This window comes from Aedes aegypti, chromosome 1 (genome assembly GCF_002204515.2).
Source record: "Aedes aegypti strain LVP_AGWG chromosome 1, AaegL5.0 Primary Assembly, whole genome shotgun sequence".
NCBI lineage: Eukaryota > Metazoa > Arthropoda > Insecta > Diptera > Culicidae > Aedes > Aedes aegypti.
The window spans coordinates 153959630-153983457 of record NC_035107.1 but is presented as its reverse complement, the minus strand read 5'-3'; the positions used below and the strand labels follow the sequence as shown (position 1 = coordinate 153983457).

The 23828-nt window shown below is 38.8% G+C and overlaps 3 long non-coding RNA genes and 1 pseudogene across 3 annotated transcripts; 2 read left to right on the top strand and 2 right to left on the bottom strand.

Moving 5' to 3' along the window:
- Window positions 1-847: 847 nt before the first annotated feature.
- LOC110678494 lies at window positions 848-2441 on the bottom strand. Its single transcript, XR_002501661.1, has 2 exons — window positions 1830-2441; window positions 848-1737 (listed from the first exon to the last, which is right to left on the bottom strand). It is a non-coding gene; the product is annotated as an uncharacterized LOC110678494 (long non-coding RNA).
- Window positions 2442-4589: 2148 nt separating this feature from the next.
- On the top strand, window positions 4590-5001 carry LOC110674530. Its single transcript, XR_002498955.1, has 2 exons — window positions 4590-4750; window positions 4802-5001. It is a non-coding gene; the product is annotated as an uncharacterized LOC110674530 (long non-coding RNA).
- A 2302-nt stretch (window positions 5002-7303) lies between these two features.
- Window positions 7304-7745, bottom strand: LOC110674529. Its single transcript, XR_002498954.1, has 2 exons — window positions 7643-7745; window positions 7304-7582 (listed from the first exon to the last, which is right to left on the bottom strand). It is a non-coding gene; the product is annotated as an uncharacterized LOC110674529 (long non-coding RNA).
- Window positions 7746-8583: 838 nt separating this feature from the next.
- Window positions 8584-9783, top strand: LOC110674528 (annotated as a pseudogene).
- Window positions 9784-23828: the final 14045 nt, after the last annotated feature.

Below are 23828 nucleotides of genomic sequence, written 5' to 3'. Positions count from 1 at the left end.
GAGCTACAATGATGTGAGCGGCAACGCGGCGCGGCAAGATTTGACAGTTAACCCATACATTTTCTGTCAAAACCTGCCGCGCCGCGTTGCCGCTCACACCATTGTGGACCAGCCTTAAGGAACTGTCATCGTGTGCGTGAAAATAAGCAAAACCTATACCTCTCCTTGTTTTTCGCACAGAAAACCGAAGAAAACATCAGCAGCTTCGCAGTCGTGAATAAAGGTTGCAGACAGCCACTGTTGCCACATATATTTTATCTGCCCAGAAAAAAAACATTAATTTTACCTATTTTTTTAGTTGACTTTACCCAAAATGAAGTATATTGCATCGCACCTAGTGGGTGAACCAGCGTGCGAAGTTCGAAGTTTGATCAACTTCGCCAATAGAGATAGAAAACTATAGAGGACAAATATCGCTGCTGTTCCCTTTGTTCTCGCTCAGAAACATGTCGGGTACATAAGTGTCAAACTGCATATACTATTTCGCGTTGACATTTATAGCCCCGCCTATCTCCGCCAGCAAAAGATGTTCCTGCAGCGACGCCAGCGACATTCTTCCTCTATAGATAGTTTATTACCTCTATTACTTCGCCGCGTCACTTCGCTATACACGCTAACATCAAAGTACCCATTAATGGGTAAAAAAGTACCCATTTCCGAGAAAAGTGGCTTAACTCATTAAAAGAGTAAAGCCGACTTACCCATTAAAGAGTATTCGCCTCAAAATTCATATAATGAGTATTTTTCACTCCTGGTCTTTAGAACAAAAATGGGTATTTAAACCTCACTTTTTGCAGCAGATTGAGGTTAGGATTCAAAGAAAATATATAACAACACTGTTAGAAGGTTTCGTAATACAATAAACTATATTTATACACTCATATACACGAATTACATAATTGCGGAATTTATCAAAAACTGGAGTGATTAAGACGCCGATATGCTCCGAAACTTCCTCCTTGGCCCTAGCCGGAAGATGACAACTTTGTCCTCGGGAATGGCTGTACAGCGGGGATTCGCTGGTTGGAACACGACTGCCTTCCATCTAGCGAATCCGACCCGTTAGTTGGAACTACTGATAGCTGGGGAAAATGTTCCAGACTAACGCATATGGAGCGCAAATCGTCACGAAACGCACATATACATATACATTTCTGGAGCTCGATTTGAAATGGTCCTAAGTAACAATAGTAGAATACTCGTGTTTATTTAACCATTAGGTAGATTCTACTCAGCTTAATATGAGGGTAAAGTACCATTTTGATATTATATTTCTTCAAAAATACAAAAATAATTGACACTTTGACGTAATTAACAGAAACTAGGAACAATAAAAATTTGTTCATTCGTCCTATTGCGCTTTCAGTCGAATGTAGCTAAATCTGAAAAAACGCGTATTCGACCTATTGTCTTATATCTTCAAGTTTACAAAATCCCCCCAGAATCAGACTCTGGTTGAGCTACTAAGCAAATCATTTATTGAGATGAAGGCAAACAGCAGTGCTGGTGCTGTCATTTCCAAGGAATTCATTTTTTAGTGTTCCCGATTGTGAAAGATCTTAAGGAAAAGTTTAAGAAAACCGACAGCGACAATTTGCTCTCTTCGTTCAACTTTGGTTTAATCTTCGGCCTGTTGCTTTCCGAGCATCACCACAGAAGTACCGATGATGCCTTATGAAGATTTTTTCAAAGATACGAGCAAGTAAATCTATCCGACAGCCGCATCCGTTGCATCTTCTGTAAAGTAGACATTTTGCGGAGATGTGAATTTGCACTGAGTAACATCGCTGATCGCATTAATCGCATCGTCAACGTTATGCAATACATACCTTTATGTAGAAAACTCCAGAAATTCTTTGAAAATCTCTATTTCTGTTTACAACGGTGGGTCGTATGTGCTTCACTGACCATCAATCATTCCGATCGTACTTTGACGTATGGACATTTTCAGACGTCAAACGTCTGAACGTGCCCGTTCGATGTGCAGCGGTGACTGGCATTAGGTCGTATCGATTAGGTCGAATGAACCACAAACAATCTCAGATAGACGGAAAACTTATGTATGCTCGTAAATTAAAAAAAATGAGTGTATTCTTATGCGTTTGTTTAAAGGTTTACTGGGAGGGATTTCGTTTTGTGTCTTAATACGTATATTGTGTGCTTTTTAGCTGTTTGCTTGAAATAGGAATTGAATATCGTTTGAGAAACTTCATAGAGAGTTATCTCAGACAGTCAAAAATGTCACATTCGACCTTTTCAAATCGAGCTCCAGATTTGTTCTATAAATGGAGATTTCAATGCGACGGTAGTCAGACGTCAAAGTTAGTTTGACATCTTCTCCTGACATTCGAGTGCTTTTTAGTTGGAATTTTTTCCAACCAGCGAACATCCAACCATCGAGTGATTCCATGTAGCGGACCCCCAACGAGCGAATCCCCACTGTAGTATGGGGAATAGAGCGCTGCATATGACGAGCCTAACCTCACTTATTTGACAGCTGCTGGTCCTGTTGTTTACGTTTCGGACTTAGTCGTTTTTTCCATCATTTTTTCATCTTCGCATTTCTATCACCAGCATGCTGATGGTGACGATTTTCCACAGTAGGAAGATAGAATAATACGATCCGTCGGTATCTGCAGTGGATTTGACCGCTCCTCGCAGCAACTTTCACGAAATTAAGAATGATTCGAAAAAAGTACTAAGTCCAAACTGTAAACAACAGGACCAGTACCTGTCAAAATTGATGCGTGACGTCACAGTGCAGTGGAGTATGGCTGGACAGTACACAGCCAATTCAGATTACCGACCCCAGTAAAATTTTACTGGGTTTTGGAACTACGATTTTTTCGGTAATTTTTACAATTACCGAAAAAACCCAGTAAACCAAAATATGTTTTGATTGATGGAAATTACTGACTTTGTCAGTAAAATTGTAGAGCGTTTTTACTGGCTTTCCAGTTTGCAATGCTTCATGCTTTGCTTCTCCGGATTCTGTTTTTTCAGAAATCAATACAAATTAAAACCCAACCGACATGAACATGGACATCGACATACATTTTTCGTGCGAATAAACATCTACGGTATGCTCATATCTCAGTGGAAGTAATCGAAAAATGTGTGACAGAATCATTATTTGATTGGTTTGCATACAAGAGGCAAACTGAATAATGCAGATGAATTTACCTCTTGTATGGAAACCGACCGCATTTACCAACGTAAGCAGTTAAATCGTCCTTAGCAGAGCCTTTTGATTGCTTAACATGATTAAGTTTCGCACTAAATTTCGACTACTTACCACGAGAAAGCGCAAAATAGGTGCAGGAACAGTTTGGTTGCCATAGCCGTGTCTCCCGGCGCCGGACGATTTTACAGCAGGTGATTCTCATTTGACACTTTCCCGCATGCGCATCTGTTTGTTTTGATTTGATTTTAACGACAAGTCAGTAAAAAACATCAACTACTGAAAATAGTCGGTAATTGTTTTTACTGACTTTTCGGCCTGTTCGGTAATGTAGCAAAATTGGGTCTGACAACTACCGTAGTTCAGTAAAAAGTAAAAAATATTACTGAACATCAGAAGTTTTCAATCAAAAAGCTGAAAGTTCGGTATTTTTTATGATTTACAATTCGTACCCAGTATTAAAAATTACCGAAGAAGCAAATCGTGATTGAGTGTGTACGAACTCTGAAGAGAAGTAAAGATGCTGAAATGTGCAAAAAAGGAGCAATTCGTAAAAATAATCATTCTGGTAAACATCACTGATAACTTACGCATCTGTAAAATAAACTGACTTCCTTGAGTAGCGTGGTTTCTACGTTGAACAACAATTTTTCGTTAATTCTGGAACAAACGAAACAAAACAAGAAAATTGCGACATTGATGATGCTCAACTATACCACGTGTACAATTTACGCATTATTTTTACGAGAGAGCATATTGTCTGTCTCAAGATAAATCCAATTATGGCGATTATCTGCCCATGTCTCCAAATATAAACGCAGCGATCACTGATCATACAGAACCTCCAACTTCCAAACACAGTACATCCACTAGACAGCAAGCACACTCATTGTGTTCAGTTGCTCTTGATATTTATCACTAATACATAGATACACTACTGTCATTCTACGAAAACCACGTGCTTTCAATTTGGGCGGGAAAGTTTTTCCATTCACGCTCGTTCAAATCTACTCAAAAGAGAGTAACTTTGACTCACTTTTGAAGTTTCAAGTTAGCTGTCAAAAGTGAGTAACTTTATTTTATCAAAGTGAGTAACTTTTTACTCAACCATGAAAGAAAACGACATTACTCACTTTTGAGTAAACACAAACATATTTGACTCACTTTGTAAACGTCAAAGACTTGTGAACATTTCGCGCGCTCGAACTGACAAATCCTCCGTTGTGGTAAAATTTCTTCTGTCGGTGATGTCGGACAGTTTTCAAAAAATCGAAACAAAAGCCTAGCCGACAGAGCAATAGGCCAGGGGAAGTGGTTCACCTAGAGTGAATTTATGTCAGAGAAAAAGTAGATTTTGTATAAGAATTGACAGAAAAATGAATGACAATTTCATCCACTTCTCCTGGCCTATGACAGTTAGTTTGCTTGAAACTTCGCTTCGGAAGTCCAACCGGCGAATTCCAGATTCGTGCTGCGAAGTCAATAATCCTGGTATCAAGTGAATCGAGGTTGGAGTGAAAATGACCAAGTCCTGGTTGATCAAACAACTGCAAGAAAAAAATATAAACTGTAAGTTTTACCGCCGTACTTTTTATTAGACTAATTATCAATTCATTGCAGTCTAACTGGGAAGGCTACTGGCTCGGTCAAACTACATCCTCCATGACTGTCATCAATCCCCCATCAATGATTTATAGCATCCGGGGATCCATTCCTGAGCAGCGAAAAATTCAACACAGATATTATATTTTTACTTGTTATCATGTATAATTCATATAGTTATCTAAGAGATCCTGAATAAATGTTATGCTCTTTGTATATTTCTTCTGATTTTATGAAAAACATAATACATTTTCTTCCAAAAATATTATTTCCTGAAGTGAGTGACATCTACTCACTTTCGCAAATTTCAGATTAAACGAAGTGAGTAAGTGTTACTCTCATATTGACATTTGACAATGTTACTCTAAAGTGAGTAATGATGGTGTTACTCACTTTTGAGCAGTTCCACTTTGTTCCGAAGTGAGTCGAAATCTACTCACTTTTGAGTAGATCTGAACGAGCGTGTTCATTTCATCCTGCGGGTGTCAGTTCGCTGTAACGGCTGCGGGCGTACGACCGCCGCCGGTCTCTAAAAAAACATAAGATGATCAATACTTTATAATGGGGCTAAAGTACCATTCTTTACACGGTGGTTTGCGAATACCCTTTTATGGGTAAAAATATACTCATTTTTTAAAAGCATAGAGATCTGTCAAAAAACGGGTAAAATCAGAATATAACGGGTAAATAAATACCCATTGTAGTCAAGCTACTGCCGATTAAAAATGGGTGTTTTAAAACCCATTTAAGGGTGAAAAACTAGATGGGAATCATTTTGCAGCCTGCAGCTGTGCGCTATCCCAGAAACAAATTATTTATAAATATTTAATTAGTTTTAATGTTTGTGTGGTTTAGTGTGAACAATTTCAAGGTAAGTAAAATAGTATATAAAATTGTTTATGTCAATTTAAAATGATCAGAAATAATTCTAGATGTTCCCGTTTATCCTGCAGGCAGCACATGATGTTATTTGAGCTGTTCGTCATATATGGATATGGAGGACTGATTAATGCACTTAACAACAACATTAATCTGTAATAAATTTAGTTGGCATGTAAAATATTGAACTTGCAATAAAAACCATTTGTTTTTCGACAAGTTTATTCCAAAGGTCGTTATTTTTGTGTTGAAGTGATAATTATTGATTTTCGCCATTTGCAAAAAGGGTAAATTTTTACCCTTTTTGTGCCGCGAGGGCGATCTGCAAAACGGGTAAAAAAATACCCATCCATTGACAGAAACCGCTTTTACCCGTTAAAGAGTAAAGGCCCAAACGCAATGATAGCGGAACGGCAACGGAATGCGGAACCGGTTCGCCAGCAAGAATCACACCATCTAGACTGAGCTGTCAGCGAATAAAAGTGAACCAACGCTGAATCGACAAGCATGTCATAATTCATGCTGGCGAACCGGTTCCGCTTTCCGTTGCCGTTCCGCTTTTATTGCGTTTGGGGCTTAAACCGTGTTTACTCATTAAATGTGGAGAGGCACTTCTAGCGGAAATGGGTGAATTTTTACCCTTTAAAGGGTATTCGCAAACAAATTCTGTCAATGAATGGGTATTTTTTTACCCTTTTTGTAAAACTAGCTCACGGCATAAAAAGGGTAAAAATTTACCCTTTTTGCGATTAATAGATATAAATAATTATAACCTCAAATCATAACTCATGAAATAAATGAATATATGAATCGAAATATTAGTTTTTAATAACACAATTAATTGCATTAATACAATACGCTTGATAAATGTATTAATATATGAAGATATTTTGTTTCTGCACCAACAGCTACTTCCTTTCGACCAGCGACATGTCAGCTACAGGCAAGGTGGCAGAAACAACGAGACAACCTGAAAATTATGCGTGTTTCAAGATTTTTATCTGTTAATCTGTATAAAGCTGTTTAAGTTCACAACTTACTAGTGAAGTGCTTTCATCGGTAAACACGTTGTATACTAAAAATAAAACCTACAAACAATAAACTACCATTTTCAATTCGTATACTGCGTCGCACAGCTGCTTCAAATTACTGTACATGATTTCCAACTATTTTTCACCCATAAATGGGTTTTTAAACACCCATTTTTAAACTACAGTTGCTTTACTGTAATGGGTATATATTTACCCTTTTTACATTTCTGAATTTACCCGCTTTCTGACAGATATGGGTGCTATTCCAAAATGAGTATTTTTTACCCATTAAAGGGTATTCGCAAACGACCGTGTATGTCATTGGAAAATACCCTTTTTCTGACATTTCCATACACACTGTAAGACCAAAGTACCCTTTAAAGGGTAAAAAAGTACCCTTTTTGAGAGAAACTAGTTTAACTCATAAAAAGAGTAAGGGGCCTGTACTCATTAAAGAGTAAAGGGCCTGTACGTCAAATCAACGAGTGAATTTTACCCATTATCCATAATAAATTGTTTAGCAAAGAGGGTAAAATTCACCCTGTTTTATTTGTTTATAATTTAATCTTTTTAAAATAATTCTAATAAAAATAAATAAAACAACAAACTCTAAACGGTAGGATAAACAACGATATATTTATTAAAACCTATATTTCATTAAAATCACAGAAGGAACAGGATAACTGCTGGTAAATTTCGTCGGCTGGAAGCAAAGCCGGGAATATCGCTCTTCAGGGTATGTGTCCTGCATCACTTAGTAACTGGGGAGCTGGTCCATGTAGTCCCATTGCAGGCATTCCCGTATAAAGCAGCAGATCTTGGTGACGGAAGATGCTGCCTCCTAACTTCGGCTTGGATTCCATAATTTGAATGCAACGCCAAAAGCATTCTGAAAATAAACATTTTTGTCGATTAGAACTTAGTAGTAGAATAAATTAATTGTACTTACATTTGGCAGTATCTGTGATGTTTTTTACACTATTTTCAATCCAAATCTACCATCCACCATGAATGATTGATCTAATCCACTCTCACAAGCTTTAAGAAATTTTTCACCCTTTAATGGGTAAATGCTTCGAACTTCGAAATGGGAGAAAAATACCCTTTATTTAAAATTTGAAAGTACTCTTTATTTTGACATTTCCATATATCAAGGAAAAATGGGTATTTTTTCCACATTAAAGGGTAATGTCGAGTTTACAGTGCAGTTTATAATAATGGGTACATGGAACCCATTTGAAGGGTACTTTAAAGTTAGCGTGCACGCTAATGAGCCACTTTTCTCGGAAATGGGTACTTTTTTACCCATTAATGGGTACTTTGATGTTAGCGTGTGTAGTGCGCATCTACATATACCTTCCACCGTGTGCATTATGCGCACTATTGAGAATCGAGTTGCGAAGCGGGGAAGTTGGTCCAATCAGAGTCTATGAATGGAGAGTTGCGCAAAGAGTGAAACCAAATCTACCTATCGAACTGTCAAACCGTCTACCTATCGAGCAGGCCAGCAAAACAGATAGGGGCTATTTTCGAAGACGAAGAAGAACAACCATTCAAAGAAGCCTCTTCGTGCAACTCTCCATTCATAGACTCTAGGTCCAATATCAAACTTCGCACGTTGGTTCACCCATTTTTAGTCGCGAAGCAGTACACTGTACACTCGACATTACTCTTTAATGTGGGAAAAGTACCCATTATTTTCTGATATATGGAAACGTCAAAATTAGGGGTATTTTATTTTTTCATATAATGGGTATTTTTTGCCCTGTTATATGTTGCGTTCTTTTACTCTATAATGGGTGAAAAAATCCTTGCGATTCAATAAGGGCAACTTCACCGGTGGTCCATTTTTTGGTCCAAATTGATTCCAAAAATGGAACTGTCAAAATTTATTAGACCAGTAAAAATAGACCAAACTTCACGTGCATGCACCGGTTGTTTTATTTTCCTGCTCCATTTCGGACGTGATAAACAATACAAATCAAAATTGTAGAATTCACGTCGGAGCCATTTTGTTTCGTAGCTGTTCGCGTTAGAGTTATCAATTTAGAGTTTTTTTCGCGAATATATTGGAACACATTTCGAAAAATTAGTGCTTTAATACGTCCATTTATATTTCACTCCCAGTCGTCAAATCCTTACTCCCAAGTTAACGCAACGATGTCGGGAAATCTAGCCATTCTTGCTCCAAAGGATGATAACGTCACCAAGATGATGGCCGCGATTTCCCACTTCGGATGGAGTCGTACGTTTACAAGCTCAGCCCGGACGGAATACACATCATCAACCTGGGTCGCACTTGGGAAAAGCTGCTGCTTGCTGCCCGTTGCATGGTCAGCATCGAGTACCCCGGAGATCTTCGTCATCTCGTCCCTATGGACAGACGGCTTTCCGTGAACTGCGTCTGCTGATCATGACCGATCACCAGCCTGTCACCGAATCTTCCTAAGTCAACATTCCGGTCATTGACTTCTGCAACACCGATTCGTTGCTGAAGTTCGTCAACATTGCCATCTCGTGCAACAACAAGTCGCCGCATTCCATTATTCTGATGTGGTGGCTGTTGCCCACTGCGACTGCGTGGCAAGATCACCCACGACAAGACTTGTGTCCCACTTAGTGGGATCGACGACTATTCTTCCGCGATCCGGAGGAGGCTGAGAAGGAACAGGCTCTCCTGGAGGCCGTACCTGCTACCAAGGATCTGTACCCGGAGGAACCGATCGTGGTCGATGAGACCAACTGGGCCAGCGAGGACGCCGCTTTTCCAGTTGCCGCTGCTGCTCCTGCTGTGGCCGCTGCTCCAGCTGCCCTGCCACAGTTGGTGCAGGCTGATGACGAACGAAGACAAGACCCAGACTGCTGGATTGTGGAGAGGCGGTGGTGGCTTCTAAGCCATAGTGGATTGGGAAGGACACTACGTGTATTTTATGTAGGTGGTTCAGGTGGAGATTCGAATACAACAAAAGGGATTAAAAAACGATGATCTGAATCAGATAATTATTTTGAGCAATATTCAAAAATTGCTACTGAATGTTTGGGACTTCTAGGTGAATATTTGAGCTTATGAAATTCCCCCTTGATTAGCACGGGGGGGCGCCATTTGGCATAACGGTCGTTTGGCATAATAGTCATTTGGCATAATCATTGAAAATTGAGCTATTTGCTCCAAACTGACTTGCGAAAATTGACTCGCAATAAGTCAAAATTTTTTGTCATTGGTGACTTTAATGCCAAACATCGGTCATGGAATAATTCTCAAAGTAATTCCAACGGCAGAATTTTATTTGATGAGTGCTCTTCAGGATATTTCTCAATTCAATACCCTGATAGCCCTACATGTTTTTCCTCTTCTAAAAATCCATCTACGATTGACTTGGTCTTAACCGACTCTAGTCATCTTTGTAGCCAATTAGCTACTCATGCTGATTTTGATTCTGATCATGTCCCTGTTACATTTCAAATATCCCAAGAAGCGATTCTAAATCCTATCAACTCCACTTTCAATTATTTACGAGCTGACTGGAATATATATAAAACGTATGTTGACTGTAATCTTGATGTTAACATTTCTTTAGAAACTAAACTTGATATTGACAATGCTCTTGAAACTTTAACAAATTCCATTGTTGAAGCCAGAAGCATTGCAATTCCAAAATGTGAAGTAAAATTTGAATCCGTGATTATAGACGATGATCTTAAACTCTTGATCCGCCTTAAAAACGTGAGGAGAAGGCAATTTCAACGCACTCGCGATCCTGCTATGAAAAATAAATGGCAGGATTTGCAGAAAGAAATCAAAAAGCGTTTTGCTCAAATAAGAAACAAAAATTTTGAAAATAAAATTTCTCTATTGGACCCTGGCTCTAAGCCCTTTTGGAAATTATCTAAAATCTTGAAAAAACCTCAGAAGCCTATACCGGCATTGAAAGAGGAAAACAAATTATTACTAACTAATTGCGAAAAAGCTCAAAAACTTGCTATGCAGTTTGAAAGTGCGCACAATTTTAATTTAGGACTTACTAGTCCAATTGAAAATGAAGTTACTCAGGAGTTCGAAAATATTCTCAATCAAGAGAACGTTTTCGAAATGCCTGGGAGACTGATTTGGAAGAAGTGAGAACTATTATTAAAAAATTCAAAAATATGAAAGCTCCTGGCGATGATGGAATTTTCTACATCCTCATCAAGAAACTTCCAGAAAGTAGCTTATCATTTCTAGTTGATTTATTTAACAAATGTTTTCAATTAGCATATTTTCCTGACAAATGGAAAAATGCTAAGGGCAACTTCACCGGTGGTCTATTTTTTGTTCCAAATATATTCCAAAAATGGACCTGTCAAAATTAATTAGACCAGTAAAAATAGACCAAACCACACGAGCATGCACCGGTGTTGAATTTTTTTCCGATCCATTTCGAACGTGATCACAAAAACAAACATGTTGGTGATGATTGAACAAAGTGAAATTCCAGCTGAATCCCTGGAGGGATTTCTGTAGAAATTAAGAGTTCATCCATCCTGGGATTCTTGGCGTGTAGTGGAACTTATCGAATAATTTCCGGAGGAACTCTAACCTAGGAGACGGACTTAGGAATTCTCGATGGAACTCCCGATAAGAATTTTTGAGGAACTCCTGGGTAGAATTCGGTAGAAAACTGCCAGCGGGTTTCTTGGAGTAACTCGCAGGGAAATTCCTGAAGGAGGTACGGTTGAATTCTTGAATAAACTACGGAAAAATTCCGGGAAAATTTGGGGTGGGTAATGTCTATTACATTACCGCGGGGTTGACGTAGAACTACGATGATTAATAATTTGATTTGTCATGTGTATGAATTTGTATGTGTACTAGTTTTGTGTTGTTATTGATCGGATGAAGTTTTCAGAAGTATACTCTTTTTGGACTCATTTTGGTAGTCCTGAAAATAACCATTTGTCGTTCTGTGGTTCCGAGAACCATTGAACTTTAGGTTCGTCGTATAAGCAAATAACTTGCTCAAATTTATACATTTGAGTTGAGGATTCCCCGTTTGACCATGGCAATCAACTGATAACATCCCGCAGTGTTATTTATCTGTAAGAGCATCGAAGCTAACAAAGCCATCGGCCCTTTTCAGGGCCATCAAATTAGTGGAAAAGAGTTAAAAGAGAAATATTTCCGACTTTATATATGGCTTCTAATATTCCTAAATCAATTTCACAGCTTCATACAAAATTTCATTTGTCATGAATAATTTATGACTAAACATTTTGAGACTGTAATCGCGGACGCCGCTGCAGTGCCGTCGGGGTGAGTGCTCAACATTCCACAACAATTGTTAAATAGAGTGGCATTTCCAACAGCGTCTTTGATGTTCCATATTTTATGGGAACACTTTGATTAGCAAAAATTATCACGTGTTACAAAATTGCGATATATTAAGAATGCTTTTGAAAAGACATTCTCATTGAACAATTGTAATAATTTTGGCACCCATGGATCAGAAATTTACCGTCATAATAAAGAAAATTATTGATTATCAATAGCTCGTATTGAATATTTAGGGAATGCCAATCATTCCAACAATTCATGTTCGACCAATTTCTCACGCATAAGCATTCTCCGCAATTTTCAAGTAATTCCAAGCCCAACACATTATTAGCACATACCCATTTCCCAGATTGGTCGATCAGAAAGCGAAAAGCACAAAAGGGAGGAGCATCATCTGCTATTCTGAGGTTATGAAACATGCTTTCTTCGCCGGATTCAGTTTCATTCCAATTCCGCTTTCGAGCTGGTAAGAGCTCCTCCGAACTTGCTCAGCGAGAAGTACCTCGCTACTAGAAATCTGCTGAGCTGTTAATCTCCAAGCTGCCAATCCAGCATCTGGTTTGTGAAATCGCTCAAGATTTCTAGGTTGACCGATCCGTGCTTCTAGATTTCGAATCGTGGTAAACTCGTGGTCACAGCATCCAAGCTCAATCGGCCCTTTTCAGGGCCAACATACGTTCATAAAAGGGTTTATTGGATGATATTTACTGATTTATCTATTGATGTAAATATCGCGGTATACTACAATTTGGTTCACATAATTTACCCCACATTATTACATGAGTTTGAGAATTTACCGCTGCAGCGCCTTCGGACCGTAATAACATCATACTACTCAGCATTGTATGGTATTTCTAACAGCATCGTTGATTTATCATATAATGGGGGAACACTTCCTAAATTCTCGAGCATGGAAATTGGAAAATGTATTAAAATTGCGACAGATTTTAAATACTGTGAGCAACTATTGATCTTTTCTACATGTTAGTCTATTGCAAATGTCATAGTATATATCAGAACACATTAAACATTGATCAGAAATAGTTAAAATGTGCACGAAACCAAAACATGCGTGATTTCAATATATTATAAGCTATTAAAATAATGTTGATATTTTTACTGTCCATACGAACGCGCATGTGAATTTTCCAAGATATGTAAATCCCTAACCAAGACATCAACTTCATGTACCTTATCCTAGAATGGTCAATCAGAAGAAGGCGAAGAATACGAAAGGGAGGAGCATCGTCTGCAATTCAAATTATGTAAAACATACTATCTTCGACAGATTCGGTTCATTTAAGGGAAGAATGACCTTCGGATTAAAATCCCTCTGTAACAAAAAAACAGGATTCGGTTCATTTCATTTACACTTTCGAGCTAGTAAGAACTTCTCGTGATAAACATAGTATAGCTAGTAATATCTCTTAATGTGCTTACCACATACTTGCTATAATCTCTTAATTCATCTCGTAGCATCATACAACTTCTGATTTTTCACGAATAATCTACAATACGACAATTTGAGGATGGTCCGAGAACGCTGCTGCACTGCCGTCGGGATGCAATAACAGCATAATGCTCATCTTGTACATCCCTTGCCAAGACATCAATTTCATATAGCCTATTTCTCAGATTAACGCAATAGACAATATGTAGAAAAATCAATTCAGATCAATAGTTGCTCATTACAATTGGTCAAGAAACAGTTTATTGAACAGTATTTAAAATCTGTCGCAGTTTTAAAACATTTTCCAATTTCCGTACTCGAGAATTTTGGAAGCGGGGGCCGTGATGCTCGGGATGGATTGTCCTCCATTACTGGTCCTGGCTGGAAATATTCGTGGGGAGAAACTCGACCCTTTGCTGTAGAAATTTCATTAACAACTCTTTGGTAAAGCAGAAATTTTCCGAGGAAAATTCTGCTAAAAGTGAACTTTTCAAAACAACTCTTTTTGATTGGAATATTTATCAACAACTCTTTGTCAAGTAAAATCATCCTAAATAACTCTTTGCTCCATCGCCAAACCAAACCATTTCATTGAATTCATCAAGTACAAGAATATGAATGGTAAGGAGAGGCAGATGGTGTATATTTCGCTGGCGTTAGATTCCAACAGGTCGCCGGTAGGCGCTGACTACTAATCCGTCCACTGAATGTTTTTCAGTTGTTGCTTTCGGTTCGTTGCTCTCTGGTTCCGTTCGCTGCTCCGCTGCTTGATCCGTTCGTTATGCCGATCGATTTGTGAATGAGCTGGGAGCAGAACAACCAGTGGTTTTATTTGCTCGAGCTCCGTTCACCGATGGCGAGTGGTGGGGTTCTCGCTTGGTTGTTTCGTCACTCCGTTCGCTACTCGCATGCGATTGGTTATTGCTTTCGCGCTATTTTCGTTGATGGTGTGATTCTTCGCTGAGAAAAAAAATTGCAACTCTTTTGATTTTTCATGCAAAATGACCAACTTTGATAAACTATATCTCAATTATTTATGGACCGATTTGAATGAAATTTTCACAGAATATCAGACATAAATTAAATTTTAACATATATTTTTGAGTGATTTTTCCAATCACACGTTGAAAAGCAGTAACGGTTTGACTAAAGTGAATTTTTTGACGATTTTTTATGATTGACATAACTAAACATATGGAAGGAATAGCTTCATGGTATCTTCAGCAAAGTTGTAGATTTTGACGAGATGAATAAGTTTGCTGAAGACAGTTTTTGTGTAAGGCTATCAGATTTTAGGTAAAAAGTTTTGAATTTTTCGTCGAAAATTACAGTTTAATCAACCCGTTATTACTTATGAACTTGTGATTGGAAAAATTATTCAAAAATATTTGTTAAAACTCAAGTTACATCTGATGTTCTGTGAAAGTTTCATTCGAAAATATTTCCATAAATAACTGAGATCTAACTTACCAAAGTTGGTCATTTTGTATGGAAAATCGAAAAAGTTGCAAATGCATGTGAATAAGTTGGGGCCTTCCATCGCCGAGTGGTTACTAACTACTGGTTAGAGTCCGCGTCTACAAAGCAAAGCCATGCTGAAGGTGTCTGGGTTCGAATCCCGGTCGGTCCAGGATCTTTTCGTAATGGAAATTTTCTTGACTTCCCTGGGCATAGAGTATAATCGTACCTGCCACACGATATACGAATGCAAAAATGGAAACTTTGGCAAAGAAAGCTCTCAGTTAATAACTGTGGAAGTGTCATACACTGAGGCAAAAAAACTTAATAATTTCTTAGGGAATAATTATGATCTGGCGCCACAACGATTATTGTTGAAATTATTAAGTTTTACTTTTGATTTTGGTGAAGAATTTCATTACTAAATTTCATAAGTCAACCAATGAAAATCTGTAACCAATTTAATGAAAATTGTCTAAATTATTTTATAAAATATCACTAATGTATGGCTTTCATTTTAGGTGTGCTCAAAAATTGACAAGTTTTAATAACATGTGACCTATTTTCGATTAACTTGTACCCAACATCGATAGCGGGGCAGTTCCTCTAGCGATTGCTAGAAAACATATTTTGAGTAATGGCTTTTAAATAATTCAAAGCTCTCACTTATGAAACTTATGATCCCATATTCGAAATGGTTAAGCGTTCAATGAAACCATAATTTGGCTGGTTCATAAGTAATGATTTATGGAAAACCTAAGTATTTTTGCCTCAGTGTAAGAACACTAAGCTGAGAAGCAGGCTCTGTCCCAGCGAGGACGTTAATGCCAAGAAGAAGAAGAATAAGAAGATGTGAATAAGTTCTCAGTTTATTCGACAAACCAGCTAAATATTTCATGGGTGCACAACAGCAACAGGGTAGCGGATCACAGGGATTTAGTTGAAATCTGGAAACGTAGCTCAATCTTGATATCTTGAGCGATTTCACAAACCAGATTCTGGATTAACAGCTCAGCAGGCTTCTAGCAGCGAGGTACTTCTCGCTTAGCAAGTTCGGAGGAGTTCTTACCAGCTCGAAAGCGGAAATGGAATGAAACTGAATCCAACGAAAGCAGCATGTTTTATAACCTTGGAATAGCAGATGATACTCCTCCCTTTTGTGCTCTTCGCTTTCTGATCGACCAATCTGGGAAAAGGGTATGTGCTAATAATGTGTTGGGCTTGGAATTACTTAAAAATTGTGGAGAATACTAATACGTGAGAAATTGGTCGAACATGAATTGTTAGAATGATTGGCATTCCCTAAATATTCAATACTTGCTATTGATAATCAATAGTTTTCTTTATTATGACGGTACATTTCTGATCCATGGGTGCCAAAATTATTACAATTGTTCAATGAGAATGTCTTTTCAAAAGCATTCTTAATATGTCGCAATTTTGTTACATGGGATAATTTTCCTAATTAAAGTGTTCCCATAAAATATGGAACAAAAAAGGCGCTGTTGGAAAAGCCACTCTATTTTACAATCGTTGTGAAGTGTTGAGCACTCACTCCGACAGCACTGCCGCAGCGTCCGCGAGTACAATCTCAAATGGTTGAGTCATAAATTATTCGTGACAAATGAAATTTTGTATGAAGCTGTGAAATTGATTTAGGAATATTAGAAGTTATAAATAAAATCGGAAATATTTCTCTTTTAACTCTTTTCCACAAATTTGATGGCTCTGAAAAGAACCGATGGCTTTGTTAGCTTCGATGTTGTTACGGATAAATAACACTGCTCGGACCAGCAAAACTCAGGGGGCTTCTGGTATTTGCTCCTAACGGGATTGCTTCTTGACCACCAATGATGATTTCATCACGAGTCGAAATTTTGAAGCGCGGGTCAACAGCTCCTCGGCCGATGAAATTTGCGGCGGCGATGACGATGGCTGGGTGAACGCAAACAAGCGGTGAACCACAAAGCGAGAGTGACTCACCCGACCGTGTTCACAGTTCGACCGCAAATTCACCTGTGGACTGCTTCCTCTTCTCCTTCTAGGCGGTGGCAGCGGTGATGGCTTTAGCTTCGGACGGCATCTTCTCTCGCTCGCTCGACAGTTTGATTTGAGCGAAGCAAGACAAACGGGGGCGTCCTTCGCTATCGATGTCTGTGCCTGAGAAGCACGCCCGGTCAGAGCAAGCCGATCTGTCGCCTGCTGAGATGCGAGCCAATCGGAGAGTGAAAAGCAAATGACGTCAAATTTTCTCTAGCCACCCCTATTTATAGATTTGCTTGAAATCAACGTTCTATTTTAAAACAGTAATTAAACTATTTGGACAGGTATGTGGGATTCAGTAAGTAAACGACATGAAGCTTTGATGTCTTATCTTTCGATTGAGGTGCTAATCAAGAAATTTCGTTAAGCCAGCGAAAAGTTATAAACGTTTAAAATATTTCATGCCAGCGTAACGCTCTTGGTTTTGAAATTCCAATTTCACTCCTGTATAGAGAAGAAAGACGTACTTCTACGTCAAAAAATAATGCCAAAGTGAACCATGGAAGCAAAAGAATTCTGTATGAGAATTTACACATTTAACAGATAGGAACACCTGTTATGTTTTCAACGACCGTGCCCCAATCTAGAGTATACATTTTTCCAATTTATTTTGAATAGCACTCAATTTGATTTCGAATTTACAAATTTACCTTCCCTTCCTTAGTTACCGCTAAATTGTAAGGCACAGTAAACAATCGCAGCGATAATTTAAACCATGTCGATAGTAACATGGCTTGGGTACCGCGAAGGAACTGTAAAGCGTAAGATTGTGACAAAGTGCGAAGGAAATAAATTACTGTTCGCTTGAATGGAACTTTTCACGTAGGGAACAAGAAGGAAAGCTTCCGCGCCAACTGCAAAGTTGAAAGATTTTTCCATCCGATTCTTCACGTTCATTGCCTGCCGCCCTTGACTGACTTATATGCCCGCAAGCGACGGAGCGTGGCAGCAATCAGTTGTGGGAAACTTTTGAAGTGGCATTGGAGTGACTGGAATTAGGGTAAATGATGGCTTCGTCACCCTGAGAATATTTTCGGTAGCACTAACTTATCGTCCTTGTCAACATTTATCTACGGGACAAGAGTTAACTTCAATGTACTCAACATATTCCTTGAACTATAATCTTCCTTGTGAATCTCATCTTTCACAAAAATATTATATAACATTGGTTTAATCATTAAATGAAATAAATGCATACGAAATTATCGTCATTCGTGAGCTGCCGAATAAAACAACACAAGAACTGCTTACACTGTAAGCTCAAAGTACCCTTTAAAGGGTAAAAAAGTACCCTCTATGAGAGAAACTAGTTTAACTCATAAAAAGAGTAAAGGGCCCGTACTCTTTAAAGAGTAAACGGCTTGTACGTCAAACCAACGAGTAAATTTCACCCACTTTCTGAAATACATCATGTTGAAAACGGGGTAAAATTTACTCCATTTTTTCTTTTCCACTTCATTGGTATTTTTCGGTGACGGGTAATGATTTCTGATATAGAAATTTTACGTTTCAACCTACTTTATTTCGGTCATCTTCAGAAAAAATTGGGGTGGGTAATGTCTATTACATTACCGCGGGGTTGACGTAGAACTACGATGATTAATAATTTGATTTGTCAAGTGTATGAATTTGTAAGTGTACTAGTTTTGTGTTGTTATTGATCGGATGAAGTTTTCAGAAGTATACTCTTTTTGGACTCATTTCGGTAGTCCTGAAAAGAACCATTTGTCGCTCTGTGGTTCCGAGAACCATTGTCACGAACTTATGAAAGATTTCTGAGAGAACAGCACCAATTTTCGACCCAACACTAACTTTCGACCGATTTTCGATACGGTTTTGGCCTACTTTGTATGAAAATAAGAAAATTGGCACAGAATTCTTGTAGGTCGAAAATAAGTGCTCTTCTTATCAATTTTCACACTATTTGTTACATGCCATTGTTGACCTATTATGAACATTTTGTGTTATTATTTGGTTGGTTCGATTAACTCTTCAACCGGTCGATGGAAGAAGAAGCATGAGCGATAACGTTTGCTCAACAAACAAATATTGCGCTTGAAGGTCCACGCATGATCCACTAAGATTGATTGCTTAAGTGGGTTCCGAAGCCTTTAGATACTCGTCGTATCCGTGGCGAACGTGCTGAAATTGCATTGAAGCACAATTTCAAACAACTGCCCTTTTCAGGGCCACAATTGATTAAATAATTAATTTAGTTATCAATTATAGTTTCGGATGATTAGTTTTCAACGGAGATAAATGGCAAACAAAGTTTAACATAGGTTCCCGTCGTTGGGGTCGGGCGGCGGTAGCATTTTCGCAGTCTTTTCTGTGTGCGTATTTCCATTCGATCGACAATGTCTTACCAAATCGAAACGTCAACAAAGCTGTTGCTTATTAGTTTTAGCTCTGTGTTCGACGAGTTGATACTGATCGCTCTAGTATCATTTAGGTAGCGACGGCGACAACGGCATTATGCGATCATCTCTAAATGCGAAACAAACCGGGAGGGATTCTTCATTCAAGTGCCGTTCGCAATTTATCCGACTCATGCACACACTGTCGAGGATCACCTCGCGCCCGCCAATGGGAAATTTATTTCCCATTTATGGTTGCGTGCAAATGACTGACCAAAATCTAAATCAATCACATCCAATCATCAAAATGTCGCTCTTCACGGTGGAAAATTCTCACAACTCTTTTAAAATGAAATTGTCGTCCTGAAAAGGACGGTTGGTGGTAGTCACCGTCGATCAAACTGGGTTTTCATTCCCTTGTTAGACAGAAACACACCAAAAGATCACCGAAAACGATTAAATTAAAATGTGGTCGGTAATTTTGTGCTTTCTTGTCCGTCCTTGTATTCGATGGTTTGCTCACTCCTCCGACGGTAATTACCAAGGTTTCTGGACGCATTCTCCACGCCAAGGCCAAGGGCCATGATGAGCGATTACACGGAACCCGCAGCTTTTAGCTTGGGAATAAACAGCAGCAGCAGCGACGAACGTGTAAATTTTATTCCGATATGAGTCCTTCTCCGGTTGCTGGTCAACGATTGACTGATGCGCACGTGAAGTCGAGTTTGGTTGGCTTCGACTGAACACGAGATAATAAAGAGAAGTACGAAGAAGACCGAAAGAGGCGTTTCCTTTTGAATGACGAAAGTGGCTAAGATATCGCGCAATGATGTATGTGTCAGGAATACACAAGAAAAATGTGCTTTTCTATGAAAAATAAGACATGCTTCGATATTTCCCAATTTTTCAAAAGTTTAGTCATGATAATCAATAGTTGTTGGAGTAGATTCGAAAGATATGCAATCGATTGGTGCTCTGTCCCAGTGAGGACGTTGATGCCAAGAAGAAGAAGAATAAGAAGATGTGAATAAGTTCTCAGTTTATTCGACAAACCAGCTAAATATTTCATGGGTGCGCAACAGCAACAGGGTAGCGGATCACAGGGATTAAGTTGAAATCTGGAAACGTAGCTCAATCTTGAAATCTTGAGCGATTTCGCAAACCAGATTATGGATTAACGGGTCAGCAGGCTTCTAGCAGCGAGGTACTTCTCGCTAAGCAAGTTCGGAGGAGCTCTTATCAGCTCGAAAGCGGAAATGGAATGAAACTGAATCCAACGAAGGCAGCATGTTTTATAACCTTGGAATAGCAGATGATGCTCCTCCCTTTTGTGCTCTTCGCTTTCTGATCGACCAATCTGGGAAATGGGTATGTGCTAATAATGTGTTGGGCTTGGAATTACTTAAAAATTGTGGAGAATACTAATACGTGAGAAATTGGTCGAACATGAATTGTTGGAATGATTGGCATTCCCTAAATATTCAATACGAGCTATTGATAATCAATAGTTTTCTTTATTATGACGGTAAATTTTTGATCCATGGGTGCCAAAATTATTACAATTGTTCAATGAGAATGTCTTTTCAAAAGCATTCTTAATATGTCGCAATTTTGTTACATGGGATAATTTTCCTAATCAAAGTGTTCCCATAAAATATGGAACAAAAAAGGCGCTGTTGGAAAAGCCACTCTATTTTACAATCGTTGTGAAATGTTGAACACTCACCCCGACGGCACTGCAGCAGCGTCCGCGAGTACAATCTCAAATGGTTGAGTCATAAATTATTCATGACAAATGAAATTTTGTATGAAGCCGTGAAATTGATTTAGGAATATTAGAAGTTATAAATAAAGTCGTAAATATTTCTCTTTTAACTCTTTTCCACAAATTTGATGGCTCTGAAAAGAACCGATGGCTTTGTTAGCTTCGATGTTGTTACGGAACTTCTCGGACCAGCAAAACTCAGGGGGCTTCTGGTATGTGCTTCTAACGGGATTGCTTCTTGACCACCAATGATGATTTCATCACGAGTCGAAATTTTGAAGCGCGGGTCAACAGCTCCTCGGCCGATGAAATTTGCGGCGGCGATGACGATGGCTGGGTGAACGCAAACAAGCGGTGAAGCACAAAGCGAGAATGACTCGCCCGACCGTGTTCACAGTTCGACCGCAAATTCACCTGTGGACTGCTTCCTCTTCTTCTTCTAGGCGGCGACAGCGGTGATGGCTTTGGCTTCGGACGGCATCTTCTCTCGCTCGCTCGACAGTTTGATTTGAGCGAAGCAAGACAAACGGGGGCGTCCTTCACTATCGATGTCTGTGCCTGAGAAGCACGCCCGGTCAGAGCAAGCCGATCTGTCGCCTGCTGAGATGCGAGCCAATCGGAGAGTGAAAAGCAAATGACGTCAAATTTTCTCTAGCCACCCCTATTTATAGATTTGCTTGAAATCAAAGTTCTATTTTAAAACAGTTATTAAACTATTTGGACAGGTATGTGGGATTCAGTAAGTTAACGACATGAAGCTTTGATGTCTTGGCTTTCGATTGAGGTGCTAATCAAGAAATTTCGTTAGGCCAGCGAAAAGTTATAAACGTTTAAAATATTTCATGCCAGCGTAACGCTCTTGGTTTTGAAATTCCAATTTCACTCCTGTATAGAGAAGAAAGACGTACTTCTACGTCAAAAAACTCCGGAGCTTCTGGTGAATTTCCAGTGGAACTCCCACTTATTCCCGAATGGAGAAATTTCGAGGCATTCTCGGTGGAGTTCCGAAGGAATTCCAGGCGGAGTCCTGAACGAAATGCTACTGGAATTCCCCTGAAAAATTCCTGGAGAAAATGTCCGGAAGAGTTCTTGGGGGATAACTTCGGAGAAATTCTTGAAATTTCCGAAGAAATTCCTGGAGGAAATACAGAAGGAATTTCTTAATGAAATTTCCCAAAAAAACGTATTGGATTGCAATCGATTCGGATTTAGATTGGATTTGGATTGAATTTGGATTTGATTTGGATTTGATTGGATTTGGTTTGGATTTGGATTGGATTTAGATTTGATTTAGATTTGATTTGAATTGGATTGGAACAGGATTTTAAATGAATTTGGATTGGATCGAAATTGAAATGGACTTGAATTTGATATGGATTGGATTTTGATGGGATTTAATTGGATTTGGATTGGTGTCGGATTGAAATGGATTCGGAATTAGATTGGATTTGGATTGGATTTGGACTGAATTTGGATTGAATTTGGATTGGATTTGGATTGGATTAGATTTGGAATAAATTGGATTGGGTTGGAACTGGATTTTGATTGAATTCGAATCGGATCGATGTAGAAATGGACTAGAATTTGATATGGATTGAATTTTGATGAAATTTGGCTTGGCTTTGGAATGGATTTGGATTGGTGTTGGATTGAAATGGATTCGGATTGGCTTTTGATGGAATTTGGGTTGAATCGATGTTGAAATGGACTCGAATTTGACATGGATTGGGTTTTGATGAAATTTGGCATGGATTTCGATTGGATTTGAACTGTATTTGGATTGGTATTGGATTGAAATTGATTTCGATTGGTGTTGGATTGAAATGGATTCGAACTGGATTTTGATGGGATTTTGATTGGAATTGGATTGGTTTTGGATTGGAATGGATTGGATTAGATTTGGATTTAGATTCGGATTGGGTTTGGATTGGATTGGATTTGATTTTGTTTGGACTTAATTTGGATTGGACTTGAGCCGGCTTAACTCGAAAGTAATGGATAAAGAACTTTTGTCTGACATAAAAATGAGATGGTTAGTGAGAGTAAACATCCCTGGAGAAATTTCTTAAAGAAATTTTAGGAGGAATTCCTGTAGTAAATCCCCGGAAGAATTTCTGGACGAAATCCCCAGAGGAATTCTTGGATGAAATCCCCTGAGGGATCACCAGAGGAAATCCCCGGAGAGATTCTTGAAATTTCCGAAAGAAATCCCCGGAGGAATATATAGAGAAAACCCCCGGAGGAAATCCTGAAGAAATTTCTGGAGTAAATTTCCGAAGAAATTTCTGGTTCTCCAGGGAAATTCTGGAGGAAATCTCCGGATAAAATCTCTGAAAAAAAAAACGAAGGAAATTCTGGGGAAAATCCTCGGGGGATATCTTGGAAAAAATCTCCGGAATAATTCCTGGAGAAAATCGCCTGAATATAAAAGGCTTCTAGAGGAGTTCCTGCAAGAAATTCAGGAATTCCGAGGAAGTTCCGGAGAAACTCCTGGAGAAAAACTCCAGATAAATTCTCTGAAAAATAATCGAAGGAATCTCTGGAGAAAATCGCCGGAGATATTTCTTAATAAAATCTTTGGAATTATTCCTGTAGGAAATCCCCGGAAGAAATCCCCAGAGGAATTCTTGGACGAAACACCCTGAGGTATTACCAGAGAAAATCCTCGGTAAAGTTGTCAAAATTTTCGGGGGAATTCCCTGGAGGAATTTCTGGAGAACAACTCCGGAGGATATCCTGAATAAATTCCTG